The sequence below is a fragment of the Oncorhynchus mykiss genome, chromosome 2 (assembly GCF_057628025.1).
Source record: "Oncorhynchus mykiss isolate SJ-2025 chromosome 2, ASM5762802v1, whole genome shotgun sequence".
NCBI classification, from domain to species: domain Eukaryota; kingdom Metazoa; phylum Chordata; class Actinopteri; order Salmoniformes; family Salmonidae; genus Oncorhynchus; species Oncorhynchus mykiss.
In genome coordinates, this window is record NC_143023.1 from 39,566,821 (window position 1) to 39,585,589 (window position 18,769).

At 42.6% G+C, this 18,769-nt stretch overlaps 1 protein-coding gene across 3 annotated transcripts in view; it reads right to left on the bottom strand.

The window, feature by feature from the left end:
* Positions 1–18,769, bottom strand: part of LOC149985100 (myelin basic protein-like) — a 53,342-nt gene that overhangs the window by 1,294 nt on the left and 33,279 nt on the right. The gene's annotated exons all lie outside the window — the stretch shown is intronic.

Below are 18,769 nucleotides of genomic sequence, written 5' to 3' on the forward strand. Positions count from 1 at the left end.
CATGGGACCGACCAGGAACAACCCTGCCTAGCTTCTGGCCAGCAGTGGGATGCAGGGTGGTACTCATATCCCTAGGTCAGTCATTTGTCATTTAATGTCCAATGCTGACACGCTAATTCACAACTTTCTCCATTTGCTTTCCACATGTGCAAACGGACACTATGGCCATTAGGGTGATGCTGAGATCTACGGCATTAACTGTAACGTATCCCCTCTGACAGAAGCCACCATGCTAGCTAGCTCCCGGAGCACAGGGCATGGAGTGCAGCGCTCCCTGAAGAACAATGCAAACACTATACTGGACGAAATGGTGAAGAAAAAAACAACAGTGGAATCTGCATGCTAATATTTCCTCAACAGTGGTCTATTGTCAGAGCCGCATAGTTGTTTATGTGGGACAAAGAGGCCAGTGTCACTAAAATAACTCCTATAAGTATGGATTTTCAACCCGATTCACAGTGACACTTATCTGATGCCTGAGCAACTGCAAGGCAGGCGTTGGTTTGATCCAGTTTGAGCAGATCATTGGGTATGAGAAAGACCTCAACACTATTTATTTTTTATAATTAACCTTTAACTAGGCAAGTCAGCTACGAACAAATTCTTATTTACAATGACGACCTACCAGGGAACAGTGGGTTAACTGCCTTGTTCAGGGGGCAGAATGATAGATTTTTCCTTGTCAGCTCAGGGATTCGATCCAGCAACCTTTCAGTTACTGACCCAATGCTCTAACCACTAAGCTACCTGCCGCCCCAGTAACTCAAAATGGATCAACAAGGCGTTCAGATGGAAGAATATCACTGCATTTAGAATTTAAAAAACTAAAACTTGGAGAACCAAAGTTCTGGATCTACTGACAGATGTTCCGATTCTATGATCAAAGAGACGCATTACATTCCGGATCAGCGATCTTCCAAAGGGCCATCATGGATCTGAGTACAATTAAAGCACATAAGCTGAAACTGTTACAACGACAAAAATCACAGGCACTTGAACGGGCGACACTGAAATTAAATATCTAAGATGAAAGCAGGTTTTCTGTAGCGGAAGCTATTTACTTATTAAAGCAAATTGCTCTTAGATATGATTGTGAAGGGAAGCTGGTCTCAAGCGAAGCTCAAAGCCCATTGGGGAACCAGGATGCCACCAGCACATTATTTCTTATTTCTCTAGGAGTCACTAAGACATTGATACTTTCCCAGTGAACTAAATCACAGAACCAAACATCCCTTCTCACCGTGGTGAAAGGCAACTGTAATTGTGACCCTACACCTCACAACATGAGATATGAGAGACCAGAAGAGCAGGAAAGAGAAAAGACAGATTAGGAGAAAGAGAGAGACAATGGAGAGAAAAAAAGAGGGAGAGGGATACATGGAAATAGTATGAAAAGGAGGGAGAGATAGAATGAGAGAGAGGATGAGGGAGAGAGATATTTTCCCAGTAGATGTGATTGAGGTGTGTGCCGTTGTGACGGTGCTATAAAAGACACAGTGATTTGATGTTAGAAAATGATGAAAGCCGTGCCTGTGCTCCGGTGCTCCAGCAGCTCCACAATATGAGCAAACTGTTCAGACTTATTTCCTCCCGGCAGTGGCCCTGTTATGTTACAGAGTCATCTCACACCATCACCTCCATCATCAACTGCCATCAAATAGCATTGTTCTGATTAGCACTTTCCACTGCACTTACAGTATGACAAGTCACTTTGCATCTTGTATGCTTGGCAAACACAAAAACACTGAATAATCTGTCTAACCCCCTTTCCTTCTCCCTCTCTTTGGGACTCTGGGAAAGGAACTGTATACCTCTGTGTGTGCACAACCCAGAGTGTTTTGACATTGAAACACCTCTGAAAATTAAACACCAACAAATGTACAATTGTATAGTTTTGCATTGCCCATATATTCCACGTGTGCATTGTTAGAAAATATAGTTATGAATAAAGTTTATAAAGATAGTCATCTTGACATTAGACTGCTTTAAAAAAAAAGGTCTAAAAACACCTGACTGACTTTGATTTTGAAGTGGAATACCCCTTTAATGCTTTGTCTTTGGTTCCCTGACAGCAATACTGTGACCGAGACCTGAACAGGACTCTGTCTCCATTAGGCTCAGCCACTACTTGCAGATGCACTCAGAATACGTCTGCACCGGGCCACCGTCTCCACTTTAATCACATATCATCAGTCTTCCAATCAACAGGGCTAAATGCTGATTAAATAGTCTCCCTCACACACTCTCCCTGCCAAATAAGTTAAGCGCACTGCTCCCTCCATAGATAACGGAGCTTAATATAACTCCATATTCTACTAGGAAATGCTGTTAGTCATATGCTCAGAGGAGCGTGGAGCACGGCTACGACGCCCTTTAAAAACTGTGGACGATTGCATTTCATTAACGCTCCCTATATTGCTGTGAGACACTGAGTTGTGTCAGAAACGTCGGCCCCACTTTATACATAATATACGGTATATTTTAAGCCCTAATGAAGTGGTACTGGAATGTCGAAGAAAATCAGGCAGAAGCAGGTCCAAAGCAAATAAAGATTTGCGTCATCTTTGGGGAAAAAAAGAGATGAAAAAGTGAGATACAGGGATCGAAAGAGAGAAAGAGGCGATTTATCCCCAGTGTGCTCCTTTATTACATGAACAAAATCATGCTTACCCCTCTACCCCAAACAAAGATGCAGTAGCAGAGATAGTGGGGGATGATAAAACTCTGGTGCTTGTCAACAACATTCGGGGAAATGAATGTGCGGGCTGATGCATGACACTGAGGAGGGGGTAGGAGGTAGAAGGGTCTCTACAGAGCTGCTTCAGGGTTTGCAATGTAGCACACTGCGCTCACTTTTCTTGATCTCTTGGTCCCTCTCATCAATTTCGTATTATTCATGTGCTTTTACGATGAGATCATTTAATGAGGCTCTCACGGCAACGTGTTCGTCACAGGGCAGGCTGAGGCAGGCACAGGGCCTGGCTGGAGGCAGATGATAGGCCTTGGTGAATGGATGAAAAGCACACAGCCACTCATCATGATACAGCACATATTCGCTGGGGAGACGGACCACTTCAATCAGGCCCGTTAATGATCTCCACTCTTAGAAAAAAGGTGCTGTCTAAAACCAAAAAGGGTTATTCGGCTGTCTCCATAGGAGAACCCTTTAAAGTAGGAGAAGCCTTAATGAATCCCATTTGGTTCCATGTAGAACCCTTTCCACAGAGGGTTCTACCTGGAACCAAAAAGTGTTCTCCTTTGGGGACGGCCGCTGAACCCTTTTGGAACCCTTTTTTTCTTAGAATGTACTTTAAAGATGTTTATTTACCAAGCTATGACCGTTCCATAAAAAGAAGCTCTGTAGTGCCGAGAGAGAGATGAGGAGAAGGAGAAGCGACAACCCACAGTGACAAACTCTTGACAAACAGATAAGACGAGGAGAAGAGGAATGCAGCGAGTGGGCATTGGCTCTCTCCCTTTCTCAAATCGCTCTCCTCTCTCCTCAAGGCCCCTGTAGAGCAGAGGACGTTTGGCCTTCTGGTGGACCAGCGTCTGGAACAACAACAAGGAGCCAGCCAGGATCCACCTACAGTGGTGGGACCCAGGCACGGGAAGTATTCCTCTAAGAAGCAGCGCAGTTATGTGGCCCTTGACCAGACCTCCCACCCAGGAGTAAAAAAACTGCCACTGCCCACTCTGCCACAGCATTCATCATGGCTCAAGGACCTCCACCCACAGGCCCCGGGTAGAATGACCCTCTGTCTTCAGACTTATCAGGCATTCATGGTCAGGCCGTCCTCTGGAGATTTTTCAGCGGCAGATAGAGGAGATGCTACAGACGCTACAACTAAACCCCTTATTTTTCGCCTCTGTCCTTGAAACCCCAAGCCCCTTGCATGACCTCTGTGACCTTCACTTCCTACAACTGCTCAATCCAAATGGGGAATCATGTGTATGTCAGAAATAACAGTTCAACCAAACCTGTGTACACTCTTAGAGGAACCCTATGAAGAACCCTTTTTGGTTCGAGGTACAACACTTTTGGGTTCCATGTAGAACCTTTCCCACAGAGGGTTCTACCTGGAACCAAAAAGGGTTATACTTGGAACCACAAATGGTTCTCCTATGGGGACAGTGATAGAACCCTTCTGGAACTTTTTTCCCCCTAAGCGTGTATGTGATATCAACTTTTACCCAGGACAAAAATCTAGAAAAATGTGTCAGTGGTAGTGCCAATCTTCACTATTTCAGCATGCACTCATGCAAAACAAAATCCACTTTGCTGGGTTACACTTCCTGTTCTTGTTTAGAATCAGTGTTGAGGTTTACATCGTAAGCTGATCTAGTCCCAGTGAGGCTGGCACCACTACCAGCGTTGATGGAACCTCAACTCTGTTCCGTCAACACCCCCCAATGCTTTTCGCACTAATCTGTTTACTGGCCAAAAACATCTCACTCAGAGCATTCTCTCTCTCTCTGACTCTCTTTCATTCAGTATTTTACTCTTCTACTTTCTCACTTTCTCTCTCTCTCCCACTGTATTTTACTCTCTCCATTTCTCTCTCCCATGGGGTTTCTAGCCTATGATCTCTCCTCTCTCAGGTAAAAGGTGTTAGGTAACAGCACTGAACAGGCAGATACGGCATCAACAGGTTGCTATTGATCAATCCACAGTGTGTGTGTGTGTGCATGCATGCGGGCGTGAATTCAGGGACTTGGGGAAGGGCAATTGCCTTGCCATCTCCTCGTCAAAACAGCCGTGAGCTGTGTGAACGTGAGCTAACGCAGCCTACATTTCACAGTATGCCCAGAGAATACACTAGTTAGTTTCCTCTCCGACCACCACTGTCCTGGATCACTGGCACATTTAAACAGAAAAGGAGCAAATCCAGTCGGTGACAATGAGCACAACGCACCATTATTCGGCTTTAGATGAACATGTACTGTGGGCTTTCGTCTAATTGCTTCATTTCTTCTTGTTTCATGACATTTCCTCTTTACATTATGTTTAATTCTTTAAAGTCTAAGACGTTGGGGGAGGAGGGGGTGCTAAGCTGACATATGGAATTGTTTTAAGATGGTCAAATTACATTTTTCAATTTTAGGACCTCTTTGGGTATATATTTTTATTTTATAAAAAAAAATGATTTGAAAAAAAATCTATATTTTGTTCTTCACTACTAAAGCCCATAGAAAAGCATTGAGTAACATATTCATGAATGGCAAAAAGGACAGACAAAAAATGTATCATAAGAAACAAGGTTTTGAAGTGTCTGTCCTAAATCTAGGAGTGTGCAAAGCTGTCATCAAGGCAAAGGGTGGCTACTTTGAAGAACCTCCGATATAACATATATTTTGATTTGTTGAACACTTTTTTGGTTACTACATGATTCCATATGTTATTTCATAGTTTTGATGTCTTCACTATTCTACAATGTAGAAAATAGTAAAACTAAAGAAAAACCCTTGAATGAGTAGGTGTGTCTAAACTTTTGAATGGTACTGTGTATACACTATCATTCACAAGTTTGGGGTCACTTAGAAATGTCCTTGTTTTTTTTAAACAAAAGCACATTTTTTTGTCCATTAAAGTAACATCAAATTGATCTGAAATACAGTGGAGACATTGTTATTGTTGTAAATAACTATTGTAGCTGAAAATGGCAGATTTTTTTAATGGAATATCTACATAGGTGTACAGAGGCCCATTATCAGCAACCATCACTCTTGGGTTCCAATGGCACGTTGTGTTAGCTAATCCAAGTTGATCATTTTAAAAGTCAAATTAATAATTAGAAAACCCTTTTGCAATTATGCTAGCACAGCTTAAAACTGCTGTGCTGATTAAAGAAGCAATAAAACTGGTCTTCTTTAGACTAGATGAGTATCTGGAGCGGCAGCATTTGTGGGTTTGAATACAGGCTCAAAATGGCCAGAAACAAAGAACATCTGAATGCATCTGAAGGTAACCGGTACAGATTTTTTTTTTTAACGAAGAGAAGTATATTTCTTTACACACTGCTCAAAAAAATAAAGGGAACACTAAAATAACACATCCTAGATCTGAATGAATGAAATATTCTTATTAAATACTTTTTTCTTTACATAGTTGAATGTGCTGACAACAAAAATCACGCAAAAATTATCAATGTAAATAAAATGTATCAACCCATGGAGGTCTGGATTTGGAGTGACACTCAAAATTAAAGTAGAAAACCACACTACAGGCTGATCCAACTTTGATGTAATGTCCTTAAAACAAGTCAAAATGAGGCTCAGTAGTGTGTGTGGCCTCCACGTTCCTGTATGACCTCCCTACAACGCCTGGGCATGCTCCTGATGAGGTGGCGGATGGTCTCCTGAGGGATCTCCTCCCAGACCTGGACAAAAGCATCCACCAACTCCTGGACAGTCTGTGGTGCAACATGGCGTTGGTGGATGGAGCGAGACATGATGTCCCAGATGTGCTCAATTGGATTCAGGTCTGGGGAACGGGCGGGCCAGTCCATAGCATCAATGTCAATGTCATCAATGTCTTCCTCTTGCAGGAACTGCTGACACACTCCAGCCACATGAGGTCTAGCATTGTCTTGCATTAGGAGGAACCCAGGGACAACCGCACCAGCATATGGTCTCACAAGGGGTCTGAGGATCTCATCTCGGTATCTAATGGCAGTCAGGCTACCTCTGGCGAGCACATGGAGGGCTGTGCGGCCCCCCAAAGAAATGCCACCCCACACCATGACTGACACACCGCCAAACCGGTCATGCTGGAGGATGTTGCAGGCAGCAGAATGTTCTCTACGGCGTCTCCAGACTCTGTCACATTTGTCACGTGCTCAGTGTGAACCTGCTTTCATCTGTGAAGAGCAGAGGGCGCCAGTGGCGAATTCGTCAATCTTGGTGTTCTCTGGCAAATGCCAAACGTCCTGCACGGTGTTGGGCTGTAAGCACAACCCCCACCTGTGGACGTCGGGCCCTCATACCACCCTCATGGTTTCTGACCGTTTGAGCAGACACATGCACATTTGTGGCCTGCTGGAGGTCATTTTGCAGGGCTCTGGCAGTGCTCCTCCTGCTCCTCCTTGCACAAAGGCGAAGGTAGCGGTCCTGCTGCTGGGTTGTTGCCCTCCTACGGCCTCCTCCACGTCTCCTGATGTACTGGCCTGTCTCCTGGTACGCCTCCATGCTCTGGACACTACGCTGACAGACACAGCAAACCTTCTTGCCACAGCTCGCATTGATGTGCCATCCTGGATGAGCTGCACTACCTGAGCCACTTGTGTGGGTTGTAGACTCAGTCTCATGCTACCACTAGAATGAAAGCACCACCAGCATTCAAAAGTGACCAAAACATCAGCCAGGAAGCATAGGAACTGAGAAGTCGCCACCTGCAGGTGGTCGCCACCTGCAGAACCACTCCTTTATTGGGGGTGTCTTGCTAATTGCCTGTAATTTCCACCTGTTGTCTATTCCATTTGCACAACAGCATGTGAAATGTATTGTCAATCAGTGTTGCTTCCTCAGTGGACAGTTTGATTTCACAGAAGTGTGATTGACTTGGAGTTACATTGTGTTGTTTAAGTGTATATCTTTTCAAAAATGAATGGAAGTGTATGTATGTATGTATGTATGTATGTATGTATGTATGTATGTATGTATGTATGTATGTATGTATGTATGTATGTATGTATGTATGTATATATATATATATATATATATTTCCATTAGTTAAAAAAAATCTGTACAGGTTACCAGATGTATCCCATGACAATTGTGGGGGTCCTAGAGCAAAACGGAGAACACCATCGTGTTCGTTAGAATCTCCCCTTTCCACAGTGAGGTCCCATTAGTTTGTGTTCAGACACTACCAAATAGAAGGATTTTGATGGGGATTTTTATTTATTGAATTAACTTAACTTAGATTGACGCACAGGTGTGTCAATCGACTCAAGGGGGTTAATTGGATCAGTGTACCGATTTCGCTTACAGGTTTTACAGATAGAGGTGTTACCAAGTGAGTGTTTTGCTCAAACATACCTTGGGGATATCTCATACTGCAACTTGTCCATGCTAATTCACAAATTGGTGCAAAAAAATGTGATTAAGCTGTTTGTTAATATATCAAATATGGCTTGATATGACTTGGTCTTTTTTTAAACTCAACATTACAAAAAATACATTTCATTGTATGAGCCACATCAGTTTACATAAATAAAATGTATATTCTACATTACCATGGAAATTGTTGCATTACCATACCAGGTAGACATTACGAATATACCCATGAGTTTAGTAGTCAAATTGCCTGGGTAAGAGGTGCCAAGTCTGTCCTATTCATTCTATTTCTATGTGTGCTGCTGTTGCAGGGAGGGGGGCGTTGCCTAGACAACCAAAGACTTGTTTGCTACAATGCCTTGCCTGATTTAGCAAGGCGCAACAAAGCTTCCTTACGTTGTTCAATACGCTACCTGACCACTGGCATAATTAACTCATCATCCTGAGTGCTTGTATCAAGTGGAGAGTCAGAAAAAAACACCATCAAAACAGACCATCTAGACACATCTATCTCTACCATCTGCACTGGTATTGACAGGACAGCAAAACACTGCTCACTCAATTTCCAGAAGACACTTTCCTATCACACAGGTTCAGGGAAAGTTCAAAAAGCAAATCGTAAAAAGCCATTTGTGACTCACTCTGGCAAGTTTGTTAGGAAAGAAGCATCAGAAAACTGTACATGTTCTTGGGAGGCATTTACAGTTCTATTTGTACGTCAATCATTTGAATCAATTTTGGGACTGGGGAAGCAGTGGTCTACACTAGGTCCAAATGCTTTCCCAGAGTGATGGATGTCCATTCTTTCCTCTACAATAACCATCGTCTATCCATCACCAGCTGTTCACACACTCCCCGATTGTCCAGCCAGATGGTCAAGGCAAGATGACGTGGACCCTGGGACTCTGGACCCACTAACTCACACACATGCGATGCACACACACACACACAAACTCCCACCCAGTGCATGTAGTCCAATCACAGAAGGAATGACCCCACGAGACATTGCTGACCATTCTCATGTATAGTGTACATTTCTCTATTGGCCACTCTCTCACTCTGTGGAAGCATTATGTGGACCCAGGTCCTATACAGTGCCTATTGACCAGTCCAGTGAAGCACACGGTTGGTCAGATGGATATCAACCTAGTAGATGCCCATAATGGTACTCTATTGCCTGATAGGAGACTCTGGCCAAAAGTAGTGAACCAACTATAGGGGTTAGCAAGTTCACTGTCGAACCACTTCTCACATTTGCTTCAGCCACTCTCACACGCACACAGAGAGGGAGTGAGAATGAGAGAGGGAGTGAGAATGAGAGAGGGAGTGAGAATGAGAGAGGGAGTGAGAATGAGAGAGAGGGAGAGTGAGAAAAAAGAGAGAGAAAAGACAAGAGAGATAAAGACAGAGACAGTGAGAGAATCTGAACAATGGTGTCAAAGCAGAGAACACTGGCCCAGTGATGAATGGTGGCTCTCAACAATCAATGCTTTTGAGTGGCCAGGAGCTCTGCTGTGGCAGTGCCAGGGTCTAGTGCCCGCTGTACCAGCTAGTGGTAGGCCCAGCCACCGAGACAAATGCCTGAGCCATCAGCCTCTTTTATATACGGCCTGACATAAGGCACAGCGAAAGACTGTAGCTAAATGCACACAGATGTACAGTAAATGGATGATCTACTTCTACTGATGAAAAAAATGCTTGCGATAGCTATAGCTAATCTACCATATAGCTGTACAAAGATAGATGACATATTTTTGTATTTGTTCCCAATAAAGGCATGAAGTATAAATTATTCCTGCCGAATAGACATTGGACTAAGAAAGAAAATATATATTCGGTAAGTACAACAAAGACCATATAAAAGCACAGAGCCAAAAGGAATCCTTATCATTTAAATGGTTTTATATCCAATTCAACAGTTCTTCCGTTTCAAAATAATAATATCACAAAATAAATGGAAACCTGTTAACAGATTATTAACTGACCTTTCCCCTGTGGTTGGAACTGAAAATAAAATGTAATTACAGTTATTATTTCCTTTATCTACAGTTTGAGGTGAAACACAATGGATGTCTAGGAGCCAAATGTTATGTCCAACACATTTGAAGGTAAAAAAAATAAAATAAAAAAAAAACATACCTTAGAAAACAGACAGCCTGATTAAAGGGCCAGTAGAGCTGAGCAATTTACCGGAATATCGTTTTTTTAATTACATTTTTTAACTAATTGACCTATAAAATCGGTTCAAATATTTTAACTCCATTTCATTCCGTTTTTTTTCAGTAAGCTCAATGCGCACTTTGCACTGTTTCTCTAAAGATAAATCAGATCCAGCCTGAACTGTGCAATGTAGTAGGGAGTTGTAGTTTCCAACAGGCCAGTATTCAACATAGTTTAGTGCATAAAACATGGTAAATAACTACAATGACTTGAATCCATTGCGCATCCACCTGTCCGGTCTGCGTTTCTTTTACACCTGCTATGGAAGAGGCAAAAGAACGTGCAATTACGAGGGGATATAGAGCAGCTGATGCTTCGTGATGCATCTCTACCTGAAAGGACATGGTCTAAATGATTGATAGATGGTATTCGAATGCATGCCTTATTTACTTTAAAGAGCTACAAAATAGTGATTTTCTAAGTGATGGTTAATAAGTGATAAGCAGTAATGGGCAGTCACTACTATCATGTATTAATTGTTTTATTCTGTGATTTTCTAAGTGAATAAATGATGGTTAATAAGTGATAAGCAGTAATGGGCAGTCACTACTATCATGTATTAATTGTTTAATTCTGTGTTGTTTCAGCATTCAAACCACATAATCGAAACCGAAATCCATGATTATTTTTTATAAATCGAACAGAAACCCAGTGCAGTCAAAAATGTAATTTTCCTGTGTTTACATTTCCACACTATGAGGTTGGAACAATACTGTGAAATTGTGAACATGATGATAATGCATTTTCAGTGTAAGAGCTGTTTGAAAAGACCCCCTGAAATCTCAGCTTGTTTGGCATGGGTGGAGTTTTGGCCTGTCTGGCGATATCACCAGTTAATAGACCAATAACAAAGAGAGTTTCAAACCTCTCTGCTAATAATAGTTAGTTTTCAGGTCACACATCCCTCCCATTAGGCTCCTCCAATAAGGACTCTCACTCAGACTACCCCCAGAAATTGCTTTTTTGCTAAAAAGTGATTATTTTCTTCTTTTTTATGATTTTAATTGAAAACAATCAAAGTAAGGTACTTAATTGTTTTAAAGTGTTCCTTTTTTTTCAGGTGAACACTTCTGGAGGTGAAAATGCTTTCATAAATCACACTTGTATTCTAGTCTTGTTTCAGATAGAGGTTGAGAATCCTTCAGCAGTCAAATGGGAAGTGACGGATTTAACTAAGATTACATACACAGCAGACTGACACAGCATGAGGTTTAAGTCCAGACCTCGCAAGCTTCAACAACCCCCACAATAGCCACGTAAATGGGTGTAGATCCACACACCATATCATTTGCCATATCTAATTTCCGCCGCAGCTGCGTAAATGAAAATAAATAAATATGCCATGGATCTACTATTGTAATAATTATAGTAATGTATGCATCTACCAGCTACTCTGGTAACACAATCCTATAAGTACTGATACTCTGTCACTCCAGAGAGCGAGAGAGGGGGAGGGAGGAAGGGCAGAAAAGCAAGAGAAATGAAAGAAAAAAGGGGAGGAATAGGGATGGAGGGTAAGTCTTATATACAGTACTAATCAAAAGTTGACACACCTACTCATTCAAGGATTTTTCTTTACTTTTACTATTTTCTACATTGCAGAATAATAGTGAAGACATCAAAACTATGAAATAACCCATATGGAATCATGTAGTAACCAAAACAATGTGAAACAAATCCAAATATTTTTTATATTTCAGATTCTTCAAAGTACCACCCTTTGCCTTGATGACAGCTTTGCACACTCTTGGCATTCTCTCAACAAGCTTCATGAGGTAGTCACCTGGAATGCATTTCAATTAACAGGTGTGCCTTGCTAAAAGTTGGAATTTCTTTCCCTCTTAATGCGTTTGAGCCAATCAGTTGTGTTGTAACAAGGAAGGGTGGTATACAGAAGATATCCCTATTTGGTAAAAGACCCAGGAAAGGAAAGGAAGACCCAGAGTTACCGTTACTGCAGAGGATAACTTCATTAGAGTTATCAGCCAAAATAAATTAATCAGAGTTCAAGTAACAGACATATCTCAACACCAATTGTTCAGAGGAGACTGAGTGAATCAGTCCTTCATGGTCAAATTGCTGCAAAGAAACCACTTCTAAAGGACACCAATAAGAAGAAGAGACTTGCTTGGGCCAAGAAACACAAACAATGGACATGTGACCTGGTGGAAATCTGTCCAAATATGAGATTTTTGGTTCCAACCTGCCTTGTCTTTGTGAGATGCACAGAAGGTGAAAGGATGATCTCCACATGTGTGGTTCCCACCGTGAAGCATGGAGGCGGAGGTGTGATGGTGCTTTGCTGGTGACACTGTCAGTGATTTATTTAGAATTCAAGGAACACTTAACCAGCATGGTTACCACAGCATTCTGCAGCGATACACCATCCCATCTGGTTTGCACTTAGTGTGACTATCATTTGTTTTTCAACAGGATAATGACCCAACACACCTCCAGGCTGTGTAAGGGCTATTTGATCTAGAAGGAGTGTGATGGAGGGCTGCATCAGATGACATGGCCTCCACAATAACCCGACCTCAACCCAATTGAGATGGTTTGGGATGAGTTGGACCGGAGAGTGAAGGAAAAGCAGCCAACAGGTGCCACGTATATGTGGGAACTGCTTCAAAACTGTTGGAAAAGTATTCCACTTGAAGCTGGTTGAGGGAATGCCAAGAGCGTGCAAAGCTGTCATCAAGGCAAAGGGTGGCTATTTTGAAGAATCTAAAATATATATTTGATTTGTTTAACACCTTTTTGGTTACTACATGATTCCATATGTGTTATTTCATAGTTTTGATGTCTTTACTATTATTCTACAATGTTGAAAATAGTACAAATCAATGAAAAACCCTTGAATTGAGTAGGTGTGTCCAAACTTTTGACTGGTACTGTATATAGATAGAGTAAGATGGATAGATACATGTAAAATAAATAAAAGGAAACACCAACATAGTTTCATAATAGGGTGTTGGGCCACCATGATACACAATAGTTAAAACAAAAAAAAGGAATTGTTTTATTTTACCCTTATTTTAGGATAAAAATGACAGAGAACACATTCTCATTTACAGCAAAGACGTGGAGAATAGTTACAGGAGAGAGGATGGGGGGGGATGAATGCATATTGCAGTGTCTGGAACTCTATTGTAGGGATTTGACACCATTCATCCATGAGAAATTCCATAATTTGGGGTTTTGTTGATGGTGGTAGAAAACGCCGTCTCAGACGTCGCTCCAGAATCGACCAATAAAGTGTTCAATTGGGTTGAGATCTGGTGACTGAGATGGCCAAGGCATATGGCTTACATCATTTCCATGCTCATCAAACCATTCAGTGACCACCACTCATGCCCTGTGGATGGGGGCATTGGCATCCTATGGGGGGCATAGCATTGGTAGTCAAAATAATGGTCTGTCAAGCATTTCTATACATGACCCTAAGCATGATGGGATGTTCATTGATTCATTCACTCAGGAACCACAACTGTGTGGAAGCACCTGCTTTCAATATACTGTACTTTGTATAACTCATTCACTCAAGTGTTTCCATTAAATTTTGTCAGTTAACGGTAGATATAAAGAGAGAGAGGAACAAAGGACGGGAGAGAGAAAGAGAGCGAGACAAAACTGAGGTATTCTCTCTCAGTCTGTTGTTAAAGTGCAAGCAGCAAACAAACTACTAAAGTACACATTCCTCGCAGTCTTGTCTGATAGACAAGAAAATACTACTTTTAACAAGCCCAGAAGAAAATCAAATTCCCCGGCATGTTGTGATTCACTCTCCATTTTACATCCTGACCCTTGGAGCTTTTCAATGGAGTTAGTAACGAACAGACAAACGAGCGAACGGCGGATGGAGCGATGGAGCGAAGGGAGCCAGGTTGAAAAACAGCAGCACCCCCTCATATCCTCTTCTCCTTCAGCCAGAACAGAAGAGCATAGAGCTCTAACACAATCAGCCCTGAGACAGACTAATGCAGTCTGCTGTAGCATAGGCAAGGCAGCAACACACCCATTAGAAAGGCAGAGGACAGGCCAGGTCCCAAATGCAATCATAACCAAGACGCGAACATTTTTCCCCTTTAGATTTGTTTTTTCTCTGTATAATCTTTTATATCCAAGACCTTCAGCAATTCCTTCCAGTTGCGTTTGAATTCAAACTGAATGTCTGAATCGAGTCATTTTTAGCTATTTTGACTTTAAAAAGGTTGACTGCTTGAGAACACAGTTGTGGTTTCATAATGGCGGTCCCACAAACTTTGGCCACACTTTCCTAAAGAGCAAGTTCATGTTGATAGAAAAATACACCCACATGGTCTGAAACCTTCTCCAGCATGAGAAAACATTTACCTGCAATGGGATGTGCTCAGAGAGCCTAGACAGTGAAAGAGAACCACAGCCACAGCACCACGAGACATCCTGATTAGAATGTCCCAGTTGCTGTTTGTTTAATTCTATTCCGGGGAAAGGGGGGGGGGTGTGTGACAGACTGAAAGGCAGGGGAGAGGGTCAGCTAAGGTAGCCAGACAGGTCAGGAGGATCTGGAGCCAGGGCGGACACAGACATACCAAGGGGACTGTGGCTGCAGCCTGAGTGTAGGCCCCGGAGCAGACCAAGGTAATGGAGGCATAATGGCCTTTTAACAGCAGACAATGCTGACCGGGTGTGTTTGCTCGGGACTGGAAAACGAGTGCAAAGTCTGTTAACAGAAAGTGCAGCGTGGATACATTGGAGACCTTTAACGCTCGAGAGGCCTCGGCGATCAGAGCGGTTCGCTGATGACAACTCAAACAGAACAGACCACTAAGCTGGCTCTCATAAACCACTTTAACCGTGGCAATTTGGTGGGAAATTCCATTTTTTTTTACTGTCTGTTCCAAGCAATGGTTTCGGTCAGCGTGCTTACCTCACAGGAAGTTGAGAGCAATAATGAATGTTCTTTCCTCTCTCGAAGTTGATGAGAGTTCTAGAAAGAGGTATTTCACAAAATAACAGCGTGCTAACAGCCTGTAAAGAATGGTTTAATATTAACAACGCCTGATAAAATAGCACACAGTAAAAGAGCCTGGACTACAGACTGACTCGAGATCAGCAGCCACCAACCCTGAATTTTACATACCTGTTGCACCATGCCCTAATAAAAGCCCACACTTCTAAGAATAATAATAAACAACAACAGTAATAATAATTTATTTCATTGACATAAAATCTCAAAAAGAGCTGTCAGTGCAACAAAAATAGATCAAGCCTCAAAAGCTCTTCCTCTGTCCTTCGGACGGTTTTGCTCATCTTAATGAATCAAAAAGCCAATCCAGTGATTTTTTCTATGTTAGGTTGCAGCCAGATGGGTTGTATAAGAACAACTTTGAAATTACATCCCTATAAAATTCTGATATGGGCTGCAGGGATAATAATTGTATTCGATGTGCCAGGTAAGTGTCTCTCTTCTTAATGAGATCAACGACTTTCACCTGCATCGGAACTCTCTCAAATCCGTTAACACTTTATAGCAGAACCTGAGCCAGGCTAACGTTCCAGCTAAAGGAAGAGTTTCTCCATTTTCAACTTTGTACAGTATAAACAAAAGGGTATCATCCCCACCTAATCCCTTCTGCCACCTCATGCACCACCTTCATAAAATCCTCATTTGTCACTGGCGTACCTTGCCGAACGTCACCGGTGACCATTTTGTGCCCTCCAAAATATGTTTCCCTCTATCTTAGAATCAGCAAGGTACACGACAGACAAACATTTATGTTTAATAAATGACAAGTTGTGTATAGGTTGTTTGCATGTTATTCTAGGATCAGGTGATATTATATCTGATCTCGCCAGGTTAAAAACAGGGTTTCCTTTAGGTGGGGGTTTGAAACAACTGATTTTCAATTGGAGAGCCTAGAACCACTCAGCATTGATCAATGGTAAGTGTTTAACCCATGGGACATGGATTGGCTGCAGGAGGAAATCTAGTTATGGATCAATCTAAATTCTCTGCACTGTAACATCCACTGCTGATAACAAGGTGTATTATTGAGGATGAAAGAATACCTGCCCGTAACGGCACACAGACTCACCCGCATGCACACGCACAAAATGTACACATGTAAGCAAGAACGTGCATGCACACGCACACACACACACACAAACACACACTAGATCAGTCAATAATCCCAGTTACATGCTACATCTCATGCTTCTTGACCTGTAGTTAACCTTGTTCCCCAACCCTGAATACCTCCCTCTGTCCATTACCTCTCCTCCACACACACCCCGACCAGATCACTACATCGTGCAAACAGGCTGTGAGAGACGCAGAGAAAATGTATTTTCTATTGATCTGGTGCTCATGGTAACCAAGGCACACTGAGCTTTCATCTATTGTTCTGCTACTTGGGGGCACTCTCTACCTTCCCCCTCTCCCCCTCTCCCCATTCAATCCCCCCTCTCTCAGTCTCCCCACTCTTCCTTCCCTTCCCTCATTCCTAGCCCCTCTCTCTCTTCCCTCCCTCGGTCTCCCTGCCCCATCTCCCTTCCCTCTCTAACGTACCTGATTCTCTTTCAGTGTTCTCTACCTTTCCTCTCTCACTTCCCCCTGTCTCCCCTCCCTCCCTTATCTTCCCTTCCCTCTCTCAATGCAGAAGTGACGAAAGTCCTAAGGCCTTTCTTTGCTCTGTGCCACATGACAAGCACTAGGGTCATCATTACCATTAAGGAATAACAGGCAGCGGCCTTCTCCGTCCCCTGCCTCCTTCACACTGCTCCACATTAATTAGTGTTGTCTTTGTGTCTCCATGTGCCTCCATGTCTATAGTGATCAGAGGCAGTGGTGCGCCACAGGGGTCGGCAATGAGCTGCTTGTTTGTTGTTCGGCTCCCAGTCGATACTGTGTTCCAGGGTTGTGCTCATGTGCAGGAACACAAAGAACATTACTCCAACGCCCCGGGTGCAACAGCCAGACCTCAGCTCTTTTAATCAGAACTGATATAGGTGAAAGGGGGAGAGAATGACCGTTTGCTGTTCAATCCACAGAGTCTCTGGTGTGGCTGAGGCTTTTGATTTAGGATTGGTGAGATTATCAATTACATGTTGATATTTTATATGTCTGGTTAAACATATGCTCAAATACGGTGTAGATACCTTAAATTCGCATTTTTGCTTTGATCGTTAGGCGCAGCCATTGTACGAGGGATGCAGGGGGTTCCAAAAAAGTGTTAACAAATCAAATTTTATATTTGAGATTGTTCAAAATAGCCATTCTTTGCCTTGATGACAGCTTGCACACTGTTGGTATTCTCTCAACCACCTTCATGAGGTAGTGACCTGGACTGCATTTCAATTAACAGGTGTGCATTAAAAGTTAATTTGTGGAATTTCTTCCTTCTTAATGCATTTGAGCCATTCAGTTGTGTTGTGGCAATGTAGGGTGGTATACAGAAGACAGCCCTATTTGGAAAAAGACCAAGTCCATATTATGGCAAGAACAGCTCAAACAAGCAAAGAGAAACGACAGTCAATCATTACTTTAAGACAGGAAAGTCAGTCAATCCGGAAAATGTCAAGAACTTTGAAAGTTTCTTCTAGTGCAGTCGCAAAAACAATCGCTATGATGAAACTGGCACATATGTGGACAACTACAGGTAAAGAAGGCCCAGCGTTACCTCTGCTGCAGAGGATAATAAAAATGTAACCTTTATTTAACTAGGCAAGTCAGTTAAGAACAAATTCTTATTTACAATGACGCCCTACACCGACTAAACCCGGACAAAACTGGGCCAATTGTGCGCCGTCCTATGGTATTCCCAATCACGGCCGGTTGTGATACAGCTCGAATCGAACCAGGGTGTCTGTAGTGATGGCTCTAGCACTGAGATGCAGTGCCTTAGACCACTGCGCCACTCGGGAGCCAAAGTAAGGATACGTTCATTACAGTTACCAGCCTCAGAAACTGCATCGCAAATAAAAATAAGTTCAAGTAACAGACACATCTCAGCATCAACTGTTCAGAGGAGAATACGTGAATCAGGCCTTCATGGTCTAATTGCTTGAAAGAAACCACTACTAAAAGACACCAATAAGAAGAAGATACTTGCTTGGACCAAGATACATGAGCAATGGACATTAGATCGGTGGAAATCTGTCCTTTGGTCTGATCAGTCCAAATGTGAGATTTTTGGTTGCAACCGCCGTGTCTTGTAGGTGAACGGATGATCTCCATATGTGTGGTTCCCACCATGAAGCATGGAGGAGCAGCTGTGATGGTGCTTTCCTGGTAACACTGTCAGAGATCCATTTAGAATTTCAAGGCACACTTAACCAGCATGGCTACCGCATTATTCTGCAGTGATACGCCATCGCATCCTGTTTGCGCTTAGTGGGACTATCATTTGTTTTTCAACAGGACAATGACCCAACACACCTCCAGGCTGTGAAAGGGCTATTTGACCAAGAAGGAGAGTGATGGAGTGATGCATCAGATGACCTGGCCTCC